Source organism: Falco biarmicus, chromosome 4 (assembly GCF_023638135.1).
Source record: "Falco biarmicus isolate bFalBia1 chromosome 4, bFalBia1.pri, whole genome shotgun sequence".
NCBI lineage: Eukaryota > Metazoa > Chordata > Aves > Falconiformes > Falconidae > Falco > Falco biarmicus.
The window spans coordinates 29,765,374-29,785,233 of record NC_079291.1 but is presented as its reverse complement, the minus strand read 5'-3'; the positions used below and the strand labels follow the sequence as shown (position 1 = coordinate 29,785,233).

The window sequence follows — 19,860 nt, the reverse complement described above, 5'->3', positions numbered from 1 at the left end:
ATGAATTTTTTGACTCAGTCTTCACCAGCAAGTGCTCCAGCCACACTGCCCAAGTCACAGAAGACAAAGGCAGGGACTGGGAGAATGAAGAACTGCCTGCTGTAGAAGAATCAGGTTCAAGACCATCTAAGGAACTTGAAGGTGCACAAGTCCATGGGACCTGATGAGGTGTATCTGTGGGTCCTGAGGGAACTGGTGGATGAAGTGGCTAAGCCACTATCCATAATATTTGAGAAGTCATGGCAGGATGGTGAAGTTCCCACTGACTGGAAAAGGGAAAACATAACCCCTATTTTTTAAAAGGGAAAGAAGGAACACCCGGGAACTACAGACCAGTCAGTCTCACCTCTGTGCCCAGGAAGATCCTGGAGCAGATCCTCCTGGAAACTGTGCTAAGGCACATGGGAAATAAGGAGTTGATTGGTAACAGTCACCATGGCTTCACTAAGGATAAGTCACGTCTGACAGATTTGGTGGCCTTCTATGATGGGCTACAGTGTTGACAGATCAGGGTAGAGCGACAGATCTCATCTACCTGGACTTGTCCAGAGCTTTTGACACTGTCCTCCTGCACAACATACTTATCTCTAAACTGGAGAGACACAGATTTGACTGATGGACCACTCAGTGGATAAGGAATTGGCCAGATGGTCACACTCAAAGAGTTGTGGTCAATGGCCTGATGTCCCAGTGGAGACTAGTGACAAGTGCTGTTCCTCAGGGGTTGGTACTGAGACCGGCACTGTTTAACATCTTTGTTGGTGACATGGACAGTGGGATGGAGCACACCCTCAGCAAGTTTGCCAATGACACCAAGCTGTGTGGTGTGGTCAACATGCTGGAGGGAAGGGATGCCATCCAGAGGGACCTTGACAGGCTTGTAAGGTGGGCCCAAGAGAACCTCATGAAGATCAACAAGGCCAAGTGCAAGGTCAGGGAAACCCCCAGTATCAATACAGGCTGGGTGGCGAATGGATTGGGAGCAGCCCTGAGGAGAAGGACTTGGCGATGCTGGTGGACAAAAAGCTCAACATGAATTGGCAGTGTGTGTTTGCAGCCCAGAAAGCCAACCGAATCCTGGGCTGCATCAAAAAAAAGCACAACCAGCAGGCTGAGGGAGTTGATTCTCCACCTTCACTCGGCTCTCATGAGACAGCACCTGGAATACTGTGTTCAGTTCTGGAGCCCACAACATAAGAAGGGCATGGACTTGTTGGAGTGAGTTCAGAGGAGGGCCATGAAGATGATGGGTTGGAGCATCTCTCCTATGAAGACAGGTTGAGAGAGTTGGGATTGTTCAGCCTGGAGAAGGCTCCAGGGAGACCTTACAGAAGCCTTCCAGTACCTGAAGGGGGCCTACAAGAAAGCTGGAGGACTTTTTACAAGGGCATGTGGTGATAGGACAAGGAGTAATGGCTTTAAACGGAAAGAGGGCAATTTAGATTAGATATAAGGAAAAAAAAAACATTTACTGTGAGAGTGGTGAAACACTGGAACAGGTTGCCTGCAGAAGCTGTGGATGCTCCATCCCTGGAAGTGTCCAAGGCCAGGTTGGATGGGGCTTTGAGCAACCTGGTCTAGTGGGTGGTGTCCCTGCCCATGGCAGAGGCGTTGGAACTAGATGACTTTTCAGGTGCCTTTCAACCCAAACCATTCTATGATTCTATGATTTTCCATTCTTTATCATCTAACAAGGAACAATGCTTCATCGTCCTGTTTCAGCAGTGCTGACGATATTTACCTTTGTACAAGAGCCTGCCAGGCATCAGCCACGGGCAGAGGTATGGGCACAGAAGTATAAACGCATGACAATTTTTATAGGATAAAATACTGAAAAAAACTTTTAATTCAAGTTTACAAAATGTTCAGTCATCACTTAGGAGTACAGCAATCCACAACACCATCTTTGAAGACAAAATGGGTTTCAGGCACCATCATGAAGTAGTTTCTTCACAGATTCTTTTATTAAGTTGAGAACTGTTTGCTCTTCAAAATTTTAATGGTATCATACTATCAGAACATCAAAAGAAAACATCTATAAAATGAGTGTACAGATACCTTTGTAAGGCTTTGGCAATTAGCCAAAATATGGCTTGCTAGAGAATGGACAATTGTCCTTTCTAGTCAAGGAACTGTACAAATCCAGACTTACTTGGGAAGGTGTGGACAGAAAAACTGAGGACTGGAGTACTTTGATTTTCTCTTATATATATGCTTATATATAATATATATATATTTTCTCTTATATATATTTCTCTTATATATATATATATATGTCATATATATATATGACAAATAAGTAAGATAATAATTGTTATATTTAGCTATAGCTTTGACAGTTTATGTGATACATAGGCTGAACATTCACATAGAAAATGTATGTATTGGGTTTTTACAAATAGCAGCAAATAAATAGAAACTTCTCAATCAATAAATCCTTGCTTAATATGAAACTTTACTGCTAGGTTTGAGATTTTCTGGAGTTTTATTTAAGAGTGATTACTTCAGTTGCACGGTTGTATTCCTCAAGAAAAAAAATACATAACGCTTGTTTCATTTGAACAGGCTGACAGAAATAAATATGTGTTAAATGAATTCTGTAACAAGTAATGCTACTGCTATCTTATTAATCTTACTTTTAAGAAGACCTGCATATTCTCTAGTAGCTATATCGTATGCAGAAAAGGTTTAGGGCAGAGATCATAGTTCCTCTGTTTTACATACAAAGACATAAATATAGAAAGAACAGGCTTTGTTTGTTTTTCTTCTTACGTCATTCTCATACTGTGGGTAGAATAGGAGAAGTTTCAAAGGTCATGGACAGGTAACTTTTGTTACACACCTGAATTCCTTCTCTTCCAGGAAAAAAGACTGCAGGAAGTTGAGAGAAAGTGTCTCACTTCACGCAAGGGAGGGGGGTGAGAATTTCTCTCCAACTCTCAGCTATAACCTTGATTATATCTGTATGTGCATGCTGAAATATTATAAATACATTTATAGACACTTATGTATAAATATGTTATATATATGATATGCCTATAAGATAGAGATCACATATATATGATATATATGTGTGAATGTGTGATATATTAAAATCTCATATATGTAAGATTTTATGCTGTACTGCATAATTATTTAATAATCATTAGCACAAAAAATATTTATGTGCTAATAATAATTTAGCCCAGAATATTTTACTCCTACAGAATAGGTGGAATTCAGTGAGCAAGTACATTTTTTTTTCTTCAGGGTGCAACACATCGCATGAAAGCTTACAGAAACCCGGCATTCACGCAGTACAGAGAGTATGTGTGACCTCTATAAAGGTGTTGAGTTATATGCAAAAGAAACAATAGGCTGATAAAGGTTAAACATGAGCTTCTTGTCAGCAGCATTTCCTAAATTTCTTTAGATCAGAGATAATAATTGTGGCAAACAATCAAAAAGACAAGAATGAAACACAGTACAAGACACACAAAATTAGAGTGGAATATTTTAAATAGGCTAATTACTAATGGGATTTTTTTGTATGTAAAAGACACCCATTGTTAATTTCCGTTTCTGACTTACCCCTGAAATCACTTTGGTCACTCTCAGATATGTTAGGAGCCTATCAATGTCTCTAAATTGAATGCATTAGTGTTGCCAGTGTCCACTTCATCCTGTAGTGTTAAAATGGCAAAACACTGCAGTTTTAGGAGTATCCATCTGATAATCTTGAACACAGTATACATTGTCTTGATGGCATATGCATTTGTAAATGAGGTGGTCTGTATATGAGATGGACTTGGTTCTGTCAAGGTGAGTGATAAAAATTCCCCTGTAAGACTTTATGTAATAAAAGTAAACCTTGTAAAGAGTGAATAAAACACAGCAGACACCTCGAGTGGGATCCATCCCACCTAATTTTCAGCGCCTACATTTGAATGAAGAGTTGTTCTCTGGAGATATTTCTCTGTATTGTCTGACCAGGGAGCCGACGGTAATACAGTCACCCAAGTTAGGGCAAATGAGTTTCATTTCTTGTGTGAAAGCAGAATGCCAATACAGATTGCTGTTTGTAGGATGTGTCTGTTGGAGGATGCTGATACAGTGTGCTAGAGAAAGAAATGTTTTTTGACATTCATTGGAGAAGGAAAGGCTGATGCTGCAGGCACCAAGGCTCTGTGACTCCCATTGGCTTGGACAAGTACTGGTGGTGCTTTGTGCCTCACGTCATTAGAAGTTTAGCATGTCGCCTTCCTCCTGTGTGCTGAGTGCCTGCTGTGAGGTGCTGAGCAACCTCAAACCTCATTAAAGTCATTGGATAGAGCCCTGAGCTATCTCATGAGATGAAGTTGCACTATTTATACTCAGAGAACATATGCATACTGTACTATTAGTGCTAATATTTTTGTCAGAACACTTTCTTAAAGCAAAATGTGAGAACATTTGTGGGCAGTAATCACAAAACAGGGTTGACAGCTCCTTCCTTCTCTTACTTAGTCACAAACGTTTTTCCTTTCAACAGATTATGAAATGTAAATGGAACCGGTCATTTTCAGAAACTAGTGTTATTTGGTTGATAATACATGAATACCAAAAGGAAGCTGACAAGGTTATCACCAAGTAGTAACTGATAATAGCAGGGTGCCTGCAGCCCTGCCTTAAGTTGAAAGAGGAGCTGTGCAGCCTGACAGTATACTTGCGAGTGGAGAGCACATACTGCATTTAAGATATTTCATAAAAGGCAAGGGGGACTAAGGATATCTCTTCCATCGCCACCTGCCTGGGAGTTGTCTGTCAATTTCTATTCCACCAATAGCCTCCCACAGTCACAGAAGTCAATCAATAATAAGAAATATATATCTTAATGTTAATATCAAATGTTATTACAAAACTATCTTATGTCTGTGTAATTATCTGTTTGACAGCGTAGCAGCTATGACAATGGAATCTATCTTGAAGTCAATCAAGACAACAGAAACATCTGCAGTACAGCTCATCTACCCCAGCTGGAAAAGCCAGGACCAAGTCAATGATAACCTCTCAACCTCATGGCTGAGAACTGTGCAGGAAAAGCTCTCTTTCTATGTGCATCATTGTTCACATTGCCCTGGTACTAAGCCATGGGAGCAAGGAAACCCATCGGATATTAACGTTTCAGAAAAAGAAGTAAGAAATTACAGGAAGGAATTACAATGTCGCTGAGTTGTTTTGTCCCCCAGAAAATTATTGCTCAGATATTCACATGGAGCCGTTTGTTGCACTTGATCATCCATGAATCATCATCAGGCCAGCCCAAGCTGCCTGCACGAAGCTTATCGACAAGAGGCTCCCAGCAGCCACTTCTGCCTGTTCTCCATCACGACTGTCATCGCTACAGAACATGTGATAATGTTAATAATAATAATAATAATAAAAGATAAAGCAGAAAGCTGAAACAAATCCTACCTGATGAATCATTATAGTGAGAAAGATTTGTGTAATTTCAGGTTCATTCTTTCATTCACAATCACGTATTATCTGCTAATGCGGTTAATAAGCACATGACAAAACCAGATGCAATCATCCACCCAAACAGGCACGATTTGGTCAGGTTTAATGACCTGGCTAGGGTTCCTCAGAGAGTTCTTTTTCTCAAATGTACCTTGTTTTTAAAAGAGTAGTTCAGTTAGGAACTGAAGAAATTTACCTGTAACATTCTTTACCTTTTAACAATGATTATGAGGAACAAATAAGACACGCCAGATGCAAATGCCAGTCATTTTATTTTTGTAATTATTAAGCACTTTTTTTACAAAGACTAGTGCATCTGGAATTTTGTAAGCTAGATATATTTATGATCTGTGGGCAGTTCTTGATTTAGTAATGATCTATCCTTGTTTAGATAAAAAACATTTTCTATTCAGGGTAAGTGAAAGAATACTGTAATGCCAGCTAACTTAGTAATGGCAAAGAATAGAAACTACCTTCCAAATTGTGGATTGGCACGATAAAGCTGAAAAAGGGGCTCAGTCCTGTAAGCTGAGATTTGTACAGTAAGGTGTGAACAGAAACGCACTCCTTTCTTTGGTGGAACTGTGTGTCGTATGCCAGGGAGAAACAAGGACATCAGAAAATCAAGGGAATGGCAAGAATACAATGGGAACATGTAAACAGGGCACAGAGTGACAGAAGTGCTGCTTGGCCTGAACAAGATGCTGGATACGACAATTCCTGGAGTCTGTCATCAGATGTCTTTTGGAAGGATGCCTGGTTCAGAACGAGCAAAGGACAAGGTCAGATATCAGAGCAGGGTTAGGACACCTGAGGGGTCACTTGCATCAGTGCAACAGAAGACATAGCAATGTCTTCAACAGAAAGCGTAGAAAATTTGGCATCTCAGCAGGAGACAAAATGGGAAAAAAGCAGGCAGGACCACAATAATCAGAGGTGTTTAGGGTCAGGACAGAAGAGGACTTGGGATCAAGAGTAAAGGGCAGTATATGAAAGCAAGGACAGGGCTCAACTTCAGCTCGAGTTAGTCCAAAGCTAATGGGAAATCTTTCAAAAGACATCCAAGACGCATACTTAGATCCCCTTTTTACATGAATGATTGCAAGTTCTGCACAGTTCACCACAGCATTAGCACTTCAAAACCTTTGCTTTGTGTGAGTGAAAGAACGGCTTTGGGGGCACAGTGCTGCTGCAGGATGGTTGTGTGCAGGCTTGGCATTACAAGCAAGCAGCCCAGTCTGGTCATTCGTTTCATGACTTACTGTGTTCAAGGAAACAAGATATATTTATATTCTCTGCAGACAAATAGGTCAGGATCAGAAAACACTTTATCATGTTTCTGAGAAAGAGCCCACAGATTTCCAAATACTGGCTAACCACTAGCACTAAAAAAAGGGGGTAATAACATGTTTAATTTTAACCACCTGAATAGTCCCATCAAATGTAGGTATGTGTATACATTCCTTAAAGCCCAAGCACTGAAAGAGCTAATCACACATTTCATTATCTACAGTGTGTGAGAAATATATTTTCATAAGACATTTAAATATATATAAAACTATTATTTTTTAATGTTAATGCAGAAATCCCTATTATCTTTAAAATGTTGGCGTCTGTGTTGATTCATTTAGATTGCCTACTTCTGTAGCAGTCAAGTGGTTATTTACAAATTGCATAAAACTGATCAGCTAAACCGCTGATCTTTTGGAGGAAAAAAGCAAACACTTTCTGTAAACAAAACCAACAATTATACCCATTTGAAACATGCAAAATGTTAATGTTTATGAGCCACTGAGCAAGATACTTACTAAAAGGCTAGCAGTCTTACCCAAAAGACCTTTCAACTAATTCTCAGTCAAATTAACAGACATCACAAGTAAGTTACACCCTCTCCCCCCCCCCCAGACTCCAAGGTTTTTTCTTATGGAAGACAAATCTTAAAATTTTAGAGAAGGACTTAATGTAAACATTCTTATTAAAATAGAAATATTTGCAAAAGCAAATGCTTTTGTAAGTATTAATACTTATATAAAGCATACACAAAGAATTGCACAACACTGGTTAGAAGGGCCCCATTTTTTAGGTACATGGTGCATGGATGATCTGTGCAACATGCTAGGTAGGTCAGTCTACTAATTCTGTTAAATAATAAAAAAAAGAGTGGTCTGAAGTATTGGAAGGATCTAGCCCTATAGGTGACAGATGAGAGGCAGTTGGTATTGATTTCTACAGAGAAGTACAGCATGACTTGAACTTAGCTTTGCATATAAAGAGCAGAGCCATGAGCCCTTGAAAACTGGACAGGAACTTGAACAGACCCAGCTAAATTTTGGGGTGTTGATTTATCATACTCAGCAAGCAGGTGGCTGCCTCCTTGAACATCAAGCTGAATTTACGAATCATCTCTGTAGAGTACGTCATGTTAGTCTGCTCTGGATGTGACTAGAAGCCTAGGTGTGTTGCAAGATTACACCCAAGAAGAACTGAAGCCTCTTGACTGCCAGAGATAATAAAAGGATCTGCTGTCTGGCAGTTGAGGAACAGAAATACACCCAAAAGGACTGATCGTTTCAGCAAAGAGCTGGCATGTAACATCAACTAATGGGGCAGACAGCTTTTGTTCATTCCTCAATGGTTTTCATGGACAAGCAAAGCACTACGTCCATCTTATTCAGATTTGCAAGTTAACAAGCACGTGTAGGCTAGAAGTCCAGATCAGTCTTGTTAAATGTTAAGGGTTTCTTTCTGTTCATCTCAATGGGTTTCACTTTTTGTGAGACATTGGTTTACGAACTGGATTGGAAAAGGTCATAGCTGAGTATCATTTTGATTTTAATAGTCACACAGTACAGAACATCCTACACGTTTCCTTTTGGTATCATAGGAGGGGAATTGCTCACTGCTTGATGAGCTGTTATACCTCAATGTTTGTTTAATACCTAAGGTAGTTCTCAGTTAAGGCATGGAACTTCTGAAAGCTATTTTTCCACAGTCTTAATGATACTAAAATATGTGTCAATGTGAGAAATTCTTTACTGAGCTTTGTATGTATTAGTTTTTTCAATGTTTTCAATATTTTCAGTGTTTTTATTTGACTGGGGGGAGGGGGGAAAGTTTATGATTTTTCTCCTAGTGCCTTCACTAAGCACAACCTTAAGTGGGGAACCACGGGGAAGACAATTTCTCTGTTCCAGTGTGGTTTCCAAAACTTTTTGTGGCTCTCCCAGACGTGACCTTACTGATCTTCTGTGTGATAAATATGCAAGGTTTTTTCAATCAAAAACCCAGTTATTGTAAATCGGAGTGTATGTGAAGGGCATCATAGCCCTAATGGTCAGCAGACACCAGTTCACAATGTAGCAGAGAAGAAGCTGCAAGGATGATGCCAAGTCTCTTTTTAGGGATAGAAATGTTTTAAGGATCTCAACACCTCATCTCAGGTTTTATAAATTACACTTCTAAATTATAATGCAGGCATACCACATCCTTTTCTCACCCCCATGACTTTCAGCAAATGTTTGTAATAATAATTCCGAAAGACAGTGATAAAATAGGCAATGCTACATTTGAAATGAGGTACACATATTCAGCACTCCAGCAAACCAGTCAAGTCTATAAAACATTTTTTTGGTCAGTAGGATTAGGAGTAGATAATGTAGTAATGGAATAGCAATAGTAGACCTAGTAAAAGCAAGATAAAGGCTGCCTGAATATTACCACTATGCACCACTTCACTGTATTTATTAGCACTGAGTGGAAATGAGTAGGGCAAGAGCAGCAGTAACCAAAACATGGAGGTGTCTCAGAGATCCCTGTTATTTTCCAGTAAAAATGCTGGAGTTCCCACCATAGCATTAGAACAGTAACTAGTCTTTTAGAATATGATTATAATGATGACTCTTCCTTTGAGTAGACAGAGAATAAGAGTACATAATGAAACAAAAGTATGTATCAGCTTGAAGCCTATCAACCTGCCAGAGAAACAGTGCTCTGTGATTTCATTAGCCAGTTTGGACTTTGATCTGTCACATAGCACTCCATGACTGAACATCCAGCAATACCACTGAAACCAGTTCTCAAACTAAAACATAAACCACAACAAACTAATGAGATTCCTCTCCAACTTGAAATATACGCAGACACAGATTGATTTTAATTTTGAGAAGTGAGATTTATTTTGAGGGTCACAAAACCCACTGCTTATCACAGTTGAGGTTTACGTGTGTTTATCCCTTGAGCAATCAATGACATTCAGGCCAAATTCCAAACCTCTTCCTTTAGCCACTAGCTTTACCTTTTAGTCTTAACTAGTTCTTCACCACTCTTGGAAATAACAGTTTTAAACATTTGTTTCAGAAAAGCTAACATCTGACAACAAACGAAGTGAAAAGAATAAGTACAATCAATGTTATTTTTTTTTAAACTAATAAAACACACCATGAAACTTCTATGGTAAAAACGCGAATTCCAAAGCCACTAGCTGGAAGATAGCTAATGATTTTTTTTTTTTGATTGCTTAGATTTCCAAGAACTAAACTGCTTTGAGGCTAACCTTTACCCATAAGGGGAGAGATAAAAGGAGATACTCCCTTCTCTTCCAAGTAATGAAGACATTTATCTATGAATTTATATTACGAATAAATGTGGTTAGGACAGATTCCATAGACTAAAGTGCTTCATGTTCTGCATAAAACCGTACTAGGAAAAGAGAATTCTCGAGCCTGTTAGTCATTATGAAAGAGACCCAACGTGGGTGCAGAAAGATGGACATCCTCTAGCTGAAGATACTAAGACACGCCAAGACTGATCCAAAGACCCCAAGGGGAGAGCTGCACTAGAGAGACGTGCAGTCACCTCGGGACGTGACAGCCCGAGGGAGCAGCAACACCACCGAGGGCCGCACGGCAGCCGGTACACTCTCCCCGTGCCGAACGCCAGAGCCCTGGCGGAAGCCGCGGCCGCCGCGGTCCCAGATGCGTGCCCTAATGCCGCCCGCCGGATCGCCGCGGAGGGCCCACGGTCGGGTCCCAGAAGCCCTGTCCCTTCGCTGGCGGGGGGCGGGTGACAGGCCGGTGCAATTCCCTCCCGAGGGCTGAGAGGTTACCGGTGGCAAGGGTGGCAAGGGGCGCGAAACAACCGAGCGGCTCCGCCGCCAGCGGCCGCCAGCCAGCGCCGCGGGGAGGCGGTGAAGCCCCGCGGGGCCTAGGCCCGGCCCGGCGGGGGCGACATGCCGGCCCTGGCTTCCCGGGCCGGCGGCGGAGCCCTGCCGCCCGCCAGAGGCCGCCGTGCGCGGCCGCGGAGCCCTGAGGCGGGGGGGGGGGAGGCAAGGGCCGGGCGGGGGTCCGGGCACCGCCGCCCCCCCGCGGGCCGCTGCGGCCACAGACCTGCCAGACCCCGCGCGGCCCGGGCCGCCGGGCCTGGGAAGCCGCAACCCCGCGGGTTCCCTCGGGTTTCGCCCCCGGGGCGCCTCCCTGCCCCTCTGCCCGCGCACGGCGCCGTGCTCACCGCGGCCCGGCCCGGCCCGCTCGGCCCCCAGCGGCCGCCGCGGGGAGCGCGGAGCAACCCGGCGGCCTCCCCCCGCCACCCCCCCCGCCGAGCCGAGCCGAGCCGAGCCGGGCGGCTATTTTTAGTAAATCCTCCTCGCGTCGCCACGGGCAGCGATCGCAGCGCGCAGCCCCTCGCCGGCAGCTGCCGCCGCCCCGCCCCGCGGCCCGCCCGCCGCGCACGGTGCAGGCTCGCCCGTGCCGGCTCCGCCGCCCGCCGGCGCTATGGCCACCTAGTCCCCGCGGCAGCCGCCGCAACTTTTCCTTCCCGCTCCGCACCCTCCCCTGCCGCCCCGGTGGAAGATGGCAGCTGGGGGGAGGACTGGAAGTTGCAGCCCGCGAGCGAAGAGATAAGGCGGAGGCGCGGGAAGGTGAGTGGCACCGGCTGCCCCACTCCGCTCCGCTCTGCCCGGCCGCGGCGGCAGCCAGCGCGGGGCCGTGGGGCCGGCCCGTCCCGCCGCCCGGCCGCTGTCCTGGACTTGCCGGGGTGGATTTTTCGGGACCTTTGGGAAGGTTTCGGGAAGTTGGGCCGTGTCAGGGCGGGTGGGGGCGGCCGCCCCCCGGCAAGTTTCGTTTCGCGGGAGCGTGAGTGGCGGAGGGGTTCCCGGTGCGCCTGCCCTGCCCGGCGTGTGTGCGCGTTAACGGGCCCGGGAGGGGGTCCCTGTGCGACCCCCTCCTCTGCGGGGCCGCGGCCGTGTCGCGGGGGTGCCGGGGCCACCCAGGCAAGCCCGGGGGCTGGCGGGGCCGGTTGCGGAGCCCCAGCGGGCGGGGAGGACGCTGCGAGCCCCCCGCGGCCGGCTGGGGAGCGGGGAGAGCCCCCCGCTGGGGGCCGAACAGGTGGGAGCGGGGCCGAGCGGCGGGGCGCTCCCCTGGGGCTCCCCGCCGGGCCGGGGTGGCGGCTGCCTGGGGCGGCGGCGCCGCAGGGCCGGTGCGGGCGCATCCCGGGCCGGTGCGCGGCCGGAGCTCCGTGTGCCCGTGCTTTGGGTGGCCCAGCGGTGTGTGCATCCCGGGGGGCGGCTCAGCGGCGCGGGGCAGCGCACGGGCAGTTTCCGATACGGGTGCAGTTGTTCCGACTCACCTAAAATGTCTGAGTTGTAATCTGAAATGGAATGTAACAGCAGTCGGTAATCATTCGTGCTTATCACTGTTACAGAAAAAAAAGCAGGTATTACTTGTAATGCACGAAATGGGTATTCATCTGGGGAAGATTTACACAGAGCTCACGGCAGTTTGTATTTCAAAGTGCTCCGAAGGGGTCTAAAAATGCTGTTAAACTACGCGAGAATTTAAGAGGGGAGAAATACTTAAAACAAGCCGAACATTGAGAAAGAAGTAGCAAAGCGAATTGCGGAGACCTTTTGACATATGAAAATGCATGAGTGTTCTTTGCTGATGCAAATGGTGTTGAGAAGTCCTGTCACAAACAACACGGAACAAGTATCGACACAGAAGCCGAGGAATTTTAAACCTATCTGTCTTTCAGTATTGTCAGCTTTAGTTCCATGACATCTTGTTTTCTGGGACAGAAGAATAGTTTTGTGACAGTTATTCAGGATTTAATTTGCAAGCTCACAAAGGCCTGTAAACTCTGCTGAGAACTCATGAACAAAAAAGGACGGTATTTCACATTAAGGTTTTTCAAATGCCCTCTCCTACCCGCCCCCAGCCCCAGTTCCCCAACAGCATCCTAGATCTATTGAAGATATTTAAATTGATCTTTTTTTGACAGTTTCTAAATTTTCTTTCATGTCCAATGCATTCTTGTATCAGTGGTCCCAGCCCACGTATGTTTTGTACCCAGAGCACCTGCTTTGTTCAGAGGGAAGTGCAGGCTTGTTCTCTGTCATGGTACTGGAGCGGTATTGGAAGGCAATTCCATCCCTTCATACAGCTAAGTTGCATTGTTATTTGTATAAAATAGATAGGTCTCAACTATATATAACTTTCCACCATCAATGATACAAATGATACATTATTCTAACCCTTCTTTTTCATTACAGTGGCAGAGGTGTGACACAAAACGTTGGGAAAAAACATGTCATCGCCCCAGACAAAAGCTGCAGTCAGTCATATTTACCTACCAGTGGTGCCAACTTCATCATATAAATACTGAAATAGCTCTCTTTTGTATGAAAATGTCATTGTCAGTTGAGAATTCTGAAAAAGATAAAACCACGCCATTATACTTCATGGTGACCAAGCTGATGCAAGTACAGCACCATAGTTACTTAAGCCTGCCCAAAACAGTGTTCTCAGTGTCAGATTCCTGTGTATTCTGGTAGCAAAGTCAATGTCAATGTGTAATACACCCAAATATTTTCAACCTGACATTAAAATGCCAATTCTGAAAACAGCAGTGTTTGGTTTTCCATTAACCTGCTTTTCCACAAATGAAGCGCAGTCTCCAGGATGAAACGGGAATACTAGTTTATAAGCTGTTGTGTATCTTCTGTTTACCACCATGTTTCTGTGCCCAGAGCAGTTTAAAAATAAAAATGAAATAGTGTCTTCACTGCTGAAAGTCCTAGTACACGCTTCATCTAGTGCAGCTGCTCCTACTAGGATTTTTCTGGGGAAAAAAAGATAATACTGTGATTGAGTGGTATATATATTTTCTGATTTCTTAATAGACAATAACATTAAGAAGAGGTTCAGTTATAAAAACTATGTACTTTCTAAAAACCATTTAAAGTGGAAAATAATTTTCAGTTGTTTATCTCACTGCCTGAGATAATCTCATAGAAGTTGCTGTTGAAATTTTTATATACTGAAAATATGGATCAAATTCATGTTTATCCATCATGAAAATGAAATGAATCCCAGTATGAATTACCATGAATGCTGAGGGTGACTAAATGTAGTTTAAGTAGTTATTTCTGAGTATTCAACTAATGCTTAATAGGAGAAATGGAGTTTTGAAAATATTCAAATCCTGTTGTGTGTGACTGACTATAGCCAATTAAACATGACAAAAATGTTGGGATGTAGCCTAGTAATCTCCAAAATAGTAAATTAAAGCATGTATTTACTAGACTGGGTGTACTATTGCTATTTTGTATCCATCAGTATTCATACTAGCTACTTTAAAGCTACTTAGGGTATGTGTATACAAACAGCAATAGAAAGTTCTTCTGGTTTACAGTGTAGTCCTAGCTGAATCGTTAGCTGAGAGAGTTTGGTATATTTCAGGAGTGAGGGCTTTTTGCCTTTTACAGAAGAGGTTTGGGCCAGATTTGCTGAGGGTTGTATATTATGCCTTATATGCATACTGTTCACGTGAAATTAACTTTCCATAGAATTAAAGTTAAAAGAGAATGTATCAGTTTTCCAGTCTCTCCAAGAGTGTAAGAAAACGTTCTTTCAGTTGTTGCATTCAAGTAGGAAAGTACATAATACGTTTGATGAGTTTATTTTAAGATGTAAAGACATGCTTTGTAAAGGCTGAATGCTGGACCATTCCATGATAAAAGATTGTCATGCTTCAAGGTTTCAGTAATGATTGCCAGAGAAGAAAGCATGTTTTTTTCAGAGAAAGTTGCATCCTGAATCACTTAAGGTTAGATTGTTTACTGAAACTGGTATGTTAGTAAGGCAATGTAGAGCTAACAGTACTTGACAAAATCACCTTTCATTTGCTGCTTTTTGTTTTGGGTTTTTAGGTTAGGAAGATCATATATGACCAAAGAATTTATCCCATATTTGATGTAACTTACTTGGAATGAATGCATTACATTGTGAATGTCAGTGCATGCCAGGTAAGACTGCACTAGTGTTGACTTTATTATTGCAACTTTTATAGTATTATGAAGTTTATTCGTATGTGCTAATCTATAGCTTCATCTTCAGGCAGCTTAAAAATTACAGCAAAACAGTGTTTAACTACTTTTCAGAAATAATATTCATTAGTTTGGGGCCATCTTAAAATCTTTTCAGCTACAAGTTATGATCTAACTTTCCTGTGAGGACATACCCAAACTTCTTTATTTTTATGCAATATATAGTTATGTAACTTTTTTTCTAAAGAAGTTTGTTGTAGTGGTTTAACCCCAGGCAACAGCTAAGCCCCACACAGCCACTTGCTCGCTCCCCCGCCGTGGGATGGGGGAGAGAATCAGAAGAGTAAAAGCGAGAAAACTCGTGGGTTGAGATAAAGACAGTTGAATAGGTAAAGCAAAAGCCACGCACGCGAGCAAAGCAAACCAAGGAATTCATTCACTGCTTGCCATGGGCTCAGCCATCCCCAGGAAAGCCGGGCTCCATCACATGTAACAGTTACTTGGGAGGACAAATGCCATAGTGCCACATGTCACCACCTTCTTCCTTTTTCTCCCAGTTTATATACTGAGCTTGACATCATATGGTATGGAATATCCCTTTGGCTAGTTTGGATCAGCTGTCCTGGCTGTGTCCCCTCCCAGTTTCTCATGCCCCTCCAGCCCTCTCGACCAAAACCATCAGTGTGCATTGCTCTCACACCAAATCCAAAACACAGCACTGCACCAGCTACTAAGAAGAAAGTTAACTCTATCCCCGCTGAAACCAGGACAATGCCCCAATGTTTTGCAATGCCATGGGTCTTCCATTAGCAGCTCTGCACTCTGCCTTTCCCTTGCAGCTCTGTAACCTTTCTCCAAAACTGCTGGGGCAGTGTTTCCCTTGCTGTCCTCATGCTGTTGGTCTTGTACTGTTGTTCTCATGGCTTTTCATCTGCAAACCCCGATAGTACTGTTATGTCAGGTTTCCAGTGGTAAGTGATTGACACTGGTGTAATAGTCATTCTTTTTCACCATCCTTTTCTTGCACCGTTTTTTGCAGCTAGGACTGTGCTAGGAGAAAGACAATTATCTGATAAGGTTTACATATATTACTGAGTAACACTTAACAGCCAACTAGTTAGCTTGCGACACAGCCTCTGATCAAAGACTACTCCAGTCAGCGCTAGTAGCATCATGAGTGGGAACAGGCAATAGGGAGTTTGAACAGATCATGAGGAAATCTGTATAGTTTCTATGGGAGTAGTATGGTGGACCACCTATATGCACTGGAGAGGACACTGGGAAGAGGGTGCTTGCTGGGTAGACCATGTCAGTTCTTTTCTTGACTAGCCACTGAAGGGAGTTTTGCCTTTCGCCTTTCCATTTTCTCCTTTTGCTTTTCTGTTGCAGCACTCTCCAAACTATCAAGCTGCAACAAGGTCTTTTACCATCTCATACCAGCATACTCTTCATGTCAGTCCCTCAGTTACCTTCTCCTCATCCAGGGTGCATGTTCTTTCTCTTCTTGCTCTGTCTCTTCTTCCTTGGCTGCTCTCTCTTCATTGGCTGCCCAACATCTGAACTTAACCAGCCACACCTGCACTTTATCTACATCAGCCAACCCTCTGCCTCTGAAGCCAGCCCACAGTTGTATATTATCAATGCTAATTAACCCAGCTTCGTTCCTCTACACTTTTCCAGTTCTCTTTTCCTGTGTTCTTCTATTTTTATCCTTCCCTCCCTCCCTCCCTCCCCCCTCTGCCTTTTTTTTCCCCCCCAAAAGGAACTCTTGTTATGGGAGTTCATACATGTTATCAGTTATAAACTCTGCAAATAAATTGTAAATCAAGAAGGGATGTAAAGATGCTTACAGATTTGTGATGAGGAGTATAGGTGAGTGTGCTGATAGACCGGTACATGGGCAATTTATCCGTGTTTAAAGTCAGATTATCTGATAACCTTCCTAGTTTTACTGTTTGGTCAAATAGAAATCATACATCCTCTGAGCCTTCATTTAGTCAGCCTGAATTTACCTTTCTGTTTTTTTTTTTTTCATGTAAGAATATCTGTGTTCCTCCAGATATCTTTGAGTCGTTGTCTGTATCCTTTTCAATCTGAAGTTACCTTTCTTAAGCAAATGTGAAAAGAATGGTAGTCTGTGCCCATCAAAATCTCATTAGCGTCTTGTCCAAGGGTGGTGATACTCCATCTCTTTTTATAAAAAGCTTGACTGATGTGTCCTAGGATGTATTCAGGTCAAACTGGAAGTTTAATTTCCTGTTACTTTTTGTAACACTCATGATTACACTAAATCACAGAAGCATTCAAGTTGGAGGGGACCTTAGGAGATCCGTAGACCAACCTTTTGGCCAGATAAGAGTCAACATAGAATTCGGACCATGTTGCTTAGGGATTTGTCCAATTCAGTCTGGAAAATCTCCAAAGAAAAAGATTCCACAACCTCTCTGGAAAATCACATCCAATACCTAATTTTCTTCCTAGAAATTTTTCTTCTTTATGTTGACTCATAACTTGTCAGTTTCAATTCACAGCTGTTGTCTCTTCTTGTGCCATGCACATCTGTGAAAAGCCTGGCTCCATCTTGTTGGTAACCTCCTCATCGGCACTGGCAAGCTGACGTTAGGTCCTTGCTAAAGCCATCTCATCTTCAGGCTGAACAAGCCCTCAGCTTCTCATACAGCAAGTGCTCCAGTCCCTGACTGCCTTAGTAGACTCAGGAGGTGGCAACTTCCAGTTATGGGGAGAGCCAAAACTGGATGCAGTATTCCAGATGAGCTCTAGTGCTTGAGTAAAGGGGAAACCTAAACCTTCATATTGGTAAAGCTACCAAATAGTAAATAGCACAAGATTCTGAAAACCCATGAATAAGGCATTGAACAGAAGTGTACTGTCTTGAGACCATGAAATTAATATAAGCTATTGTATGCTTTTAAGAATTTGTTATTGCAGTTTACATAGAAACGCGGTTCATTTGATAGTTCTTATCAGAAAAGTTCTTGAATCATGTTTTTTGGAGTAGGGAAAGTAATTTGACATTGGAATTCTAAAGCACCATGTGCATTAAAATATCTCCGTTATAGAAGCATATGAAGAAAATGACATGACACAGACATTCTGTATGTCTAGGTTTTAATTATACAAAATTCTTTATTATTCAAGTTTTTGACAGTTATCATTAAGTCTCCAGGGTGCTAACTATTGAACTGAAACCTTGCTTTGACAAGAGGTGGGTGAACTGCAGGTGTGAATATAGGATTTCCAAGGAAAAAAAATGAAACATTAAATTCCAAATGGAAAATAAGCAGCATGCACATAGTGACTGTGTTTAGTGTGTAAAGTGTATAAATTATTGGCATTTTACCTGATTTATAGTTAGATAGCTATTCAGTTGTTCATATATAGCTTAAAATTAGAGGAATATGCTGACAATATACAATAGATACAGTTACCACTTTAATCTTTTATGTTTCCTCTTTTGGTAGACAATATAACCAACATTGATTAATAAGCCATACTATTGATTAAGTGAAATTTTGATATTTCATATTGGAGTTGAATCTGTTTTATTTGGGATATAAATAGTTACTGTGTATATTCTCTGAAAACATATTCTAAATGTTTTAGAATGAAAGATCAGTGGCTTGAAACAGCAAAAACCCCATTCAATAGCTAAAACAGATCATAAAGAGTCTTGTAATGTGGGTTAGGTCTACCCTGCTGACCTCTATCATCCACACCAGGGATCTAGCTGGAGGTTACCATAGGATCCGTTTTGGCTTCTGTGTACTCAGTTTTCCTTCCATAAAAATCAGGGTAAGTAGGGAGCAGCAGGGAACTGAAGTTCAATGTCATCAACAGCATCAGAGTGAAGACATGGTCAAGATGCACCCCTGTGGCAATCAGGGCCACAGAACTGACAAGAGTGAATAGTCTGGAGGGGAAGCCAAACCAAGAAGCGAGTCAGAGAAAGGTATTTTCATTTATAAATGACATAATCTAAGTTTAATCTTTGAGTACCATCTGTAACAGCATGGAAGCTGGGATTGCAGCTAGCAGCAGTTAAGTGCTCATTTAGTCATTAGGGCAACCCAGAGAGGCTGATATAATTTAGGTGGACTGTCAAAGCAATGGAGGAGCTACAAAAGTGTATCAAAAATAATTCTTGGTGATTCTTCTTTGCCATCTTTCGTCAATTACCTTCAAATAATTTTAACAGATCTTGGCATGCGCTCTAGGTACATTTTCTGTACCTAAGTATCTGTATGCTTCTGCCCCCTCCATCACTAGTTTTCCTGAGTGATGCCTAAATGTAAGTATGTAGCTTCTTCAGTGTATTCAGTTTACCTGCAAGCAGAGCATGAGGGTATGCCTAGGAGATTTTTTTTGCATGCCTGGCAAATGAAATCCTTTTTCTCTAGGCCACAAAGTAGCAACAGAGACAGTTCCAGAGTTTCACTGCGATTTTTCCGGGGTGTCTGTATACGTAGCATGTGAGAAATGTGTTTTGTAGTGACAAATCAAGTGTCATTTCTGACCCTGCTTCCCATTTACTCATCTGCAGGGTGGTCATCCATACTTTTGGAGAATGCTGCTTTAATGTTTGTCACCTGTGAAGTCTGTATGCATCATTACTTCTTCTTTCATTTCTGTGGAGTGTTTGTATTGTGAGAAGAGACTGGGCTGGGAGAGAGGACAGGAGACACAACTGAGAGGCTTTTTCAAGTGACATTTGGACCATAACTTAGTTTTTATGCATAGAAATGTCAGATCAAAATACAGTTCTGTATTAGATAACGAAGCCACATAATAAATCCATTATCATGTTAAAAAAAGAGTATTCTTTGCAATGATTTCAATCTAAGTACTTCAGGAGAGAGAATGAAAAGGCCTATTTTTCATATTTGAAAGCCACAGAAATATAATCAAAACAAAATAAAGGTAAGCTAGAGTAAAAAAAAATACGTTTAATTCTGCTTGCTTACTCTGATGGAAGGCTATTTTCTTGCATGAAATTGATGAACTATGTGATCTGTAAGCTCAAATATTTCTCTTAAAGCATTATG

At 42.6% G+C, this 19,860-nt stretch overlaps 1 protein-coding gene across 3 annotated transcripts in view; it reads left to right on the top strand.

Moving 5' to 3' along the window:
- Positions 1-11,144: 11,144 nt before the first annotated feature.
- Positions 11,145-19,860, top strand: part of HDAC9 (histone deacetylase 9) — a 485,255-nt gene continuing 476,539 nt past the window's right edge. Inside the window, exon 1 of one of the 3 annotated variants that reach the window (XM_056333956.1) lies at positions 11,145-11,392. The gene's annotated coding sequence lies outside the window, so the exon portion shown is untranslated. The remainder of the gene's footprint in view (positions 11,393-19,860) is intronic. The other 2 variants (XM_056333955.1, XM_056333954.1) reach the window with 2 other exon arrangements.